The sequence below is a fragment of the Solanum tuberosum genome, unplaced genomic scaffold (genome assembly GCF_000226075.1).
Source record: "Solanum tuberosum cultivar DM 1-3 516 R44 unplaced genomic scaffold, SolTub_3.0 scf00036, whole genome shotgun sequence".
Lineage (NCBI taxonomy): Eukaryota > Viridiplantae > Streptophyta > Magnoliopsida > Solanales > Solanaceae > Solanum > Solanum tuberosum.
The window spans coordinates 2617171-2620837 of NW_006238960.1; positions in this window are offsets into that span (position 1 = coordinate 2617171).

The following is a 3667-nucleotide window of genomic DNA, read 5'->3' on the forward strand; positions in this document are numbered from 1 at the left end:
GATCAATTGTGTACTCAAAGATTCAAGTTGTGACACACCATTACCAAAATTCTCAGGCTCGCAATGCTTGCTTCAAATGCAAGTTCAAGCTCAACAAAAGCCTTCAAATGCCCTCACACAAATGATGATTCCATTTTCACACGCAAAGATAAAATCAATTTAAAGTTCAGGAATCAGATACAACGCTCACTCTCACAAAGAGTAACACAATGCCTTCTTTCACCCATAAGTTTGCCCGTATTTTCCAATCAACATTTGTTTCGACTTTCTCAAGATCACAAAGGTCTTAACAAGGCTTGTAACGAGGCTGAGTGTAAAGGTATGGTCATTTAGGCTCAGTGGCTTTTATCCTCATGAAATGTGGTGCTCTCAACACTTCTTTTCTTTTCCTTCATCTTTCTCTTTAGTGCTCATAAGTCATCCTATTATTCCCTTTCCATGGATTGTTTGGGAATCCCATTTCTTTTGTACTTTATTCCATAATTTTCTTTTTCATTCTTTTTCTTTTCTCTTTTTTTTATATGGAAGGGTTCCATTTTTCTAGCCCTTATGTTTTCACCACACCTCCAACTTAGGCTTTTGGCCTAAGTTGGCTATTCAATTAACCACAATTCAAGAGGATTATAGGTAATGGAAGAAAGGTCTAGTTTTCATCAAGTTTCTTCCAAAGAAGGGTAAGACTCAAAGAGTGTTCAAAAGATATCACACGCTCATAGGGTAAGTCACAAAAGAGGTATATGTCAAATTGGCTCACACTCTTAGAAGTTGCCTAAGATCATATCAAGAGATAACATCACTTAGTTGACCGGACTAACGGGTAAAATTCTAGGTGTTGTCATGAATGGTTCCAGGTAAGTTTATCACACAAGGCATCGACACTTAAGTCAAACAAGACTCCACACTTTCGCTAGTGTCCAACGGTCATCACGAAAGAATTGATTTTATAAATGGCTAATCACAACGAGATACAAAGACTTCACATATTGTCTATGCAACTTCGTTTGGCCTTATTGTAGTCGTACATTCATGTTCGTTCGATTGTAAGCACTATTAAAGTCATTGGTATTGATCAAAATCAAGACTCAAATTTGCCCAGGAACAGCCACATTCACGAGCATATAAAGGGTGGCGAAAAATGTGCAAAATATTTCACAATTTTTTGGAAGGGTCAAAATTGTTTTGCAATTTGAAATAAAAAAAAAGAGCCATAAGCTCAAATATCCACAAAAAACCAGTATTAACACAATTTTAAAAGAACAACCCAAATATAAACACAAAACACAAACAAAAGTAGCACACAAAAGGTGTGGGCCTCACCTCATCACAAATAAAATTATTTGTCCTCAAATGCAAATAAAAGTATCCAGAATGTAAATTAAAGGAAACCAGAGAGAGAGGTAAAGAGGGATTCTGTCTACGCAGTCGCTCATTCTGCCGGGGCCTTAGTGCTTGGGGTCATACTAGAGGTTTGGGCATCAAGAACCAGGGCTATTTCTGATGCATCGACCCTATTAGGTCCATTAGGAGTGACCTCCTGCAAATTTTCCCAATAGGCATGTACAGCGTCACAGAACTCCTGGGTCCATGAAGGTACTTTATGGTATCTTGGAATTTTTGAAATAGGTAACCTACCGGAAGATGCATAGACTTCCCTGGCTCCATTGCCCTTTCCCTTATCTTTCTTCCCACCAGACGTGGGCGGTGTAGTAACCTTGACTTTGGATGTACTGGCCTCCTCATTCATCGTCTTCCTTTCAGTCTTTTCTTGGGCTGGTACAATTCTCTCGGCAACTTTTGGTTTCACCATATCTTTGATGCTGATAACGGTAAGACTGAAATGCAAGGCAGCAAACAAATCCAACTCCGAGCACAAATCAACCAACTGAAATACTAGTAAAATGCGAATATAAAAAAAATACTACCTTGGTGTGGGTTTGTGAAGTTTAAAAGCGAGGGAAAGTGAAGAAATTGGACTCTTAAGACCTATGGCCTTTATAAATTGTCCATTTCGCATTCACTCGATGACATTAACGATTAAAAATATTGTAAATTAAAGGGGGACACAAGAGTGTCAATTAACAATGGGGTTTTGTCACTAGTAAGTAAAACAACAAAATAAACAAAAGGGTTTTCTAAGTAATGAGAGGGGATACTTGGGATGTGAAGGGAATACGGGTTAAGCTAGATTATTGGGTACATGCTTTCGATAGAAGATTCATAGAATAATTTTGACTAGGCTAAACTTTTAAGGAGGATAAGCTCTCTCTCGAGCAACTTACCCCGTTTCTAATGGGTTCCTCTCGGACACCCACTTACTGCATGAAGACCAGTCTACGCCTTAACCCACTCACTCTCTCGAGCTGAGTGTGTGGACATGGGACTAGGGTTCACTCTCACGAGCTGAACCTCATATAGACCCACTCACACTAGCCATCAATCTAGTGGTCTTAGTTTTATGACCTCTCTCTCGAGCAAGCCAAAAATACATAAATAAACTTGTATTTGCAACTACAAATTCATTAAATTCATCCACAACCACTAAACAAAATCACATTTAAACTACGAATAGACTATCCGCAAACAACACCCAACAATTATCTTAACCCATATTCGCTAAATCACACCCAAGAATTGGGGTTTTTAGCCACACACGTATAAGAGATAGAAATTTATACCAAATTGAGCTTGCATTCAACTGGGTATGAAGATTTAAGTCTTGATACAGGCCAAAATTGAAGAATCCAAGAGACCCAAATCCAAATCTTGAAGATGAAACCCTTTGGAACTTCAAGTCTTCAAAACCCTCTCAAGCTTAGAGTAAAAATATCAAAAAGTACAATTCTATATGAAAATTAAAGTAGTTGTTCGACTCTTAAAACTATAACTCTAACTAGTATTTATAGTTTTCACAGATTTGTGCTGCAGCGGATCATTCAGCGTCGTTAGTCGAAATCACCGATCAACTCGGCGATTCTCCCTTTGGTGTAGTTCATCGCCGTCTACCAGCCTTCAGCATCGTCGTGCTCTGGGTCATTAGGTGACATGGTACTGCTTCGCGAAACTTCTCGGCGATGCGCCAACTGCTCCCTTTTTCCGCCAACTTGATCCTTTCCTTCAGGGCTCAGCACACTGGAACAAAAGGCGAAGTAAGACCCTTTGACGACTCGCCAAGTGGACTCGGCGATCCTCAAGCCTTCATTTCTTCATTCTTTTCATCTTTTTCGTTCCTTTTTGCGACGAAGTGTCCATGCTTTCCTTCAAATACCTAAAAATTAAGGGTTTTCATCAAATATTGAGATAAAATAAGCATTTGAGGACACAATTTCTATTAAAATATAGCCCTAAATGAGTCCAATTTGTGGACTCATCACTTCACATTCGAGCTTGGGTGATATGTTGATGCAGGATAAGAATGTAATAGCTTATGCATCGCGACAGCTGAAGGTGCATGAGAGAAACTACCCGAAGCATGACTTGGAGTTGGTAGCGGTAGTGTTTACTCTCAAGATCTGGCGGCATTACCTTTATGGTGTCAAGTGTGAGGTGTTTACTAATCATCGTAATCTACAACATGTACTGACCTAGAAGGAACTTAATATGAGATAGCAAAGGTGGATGGAGTTACTCAAGGATTATGATGTTACCATCCAGTTTCATCCGGGTAAAG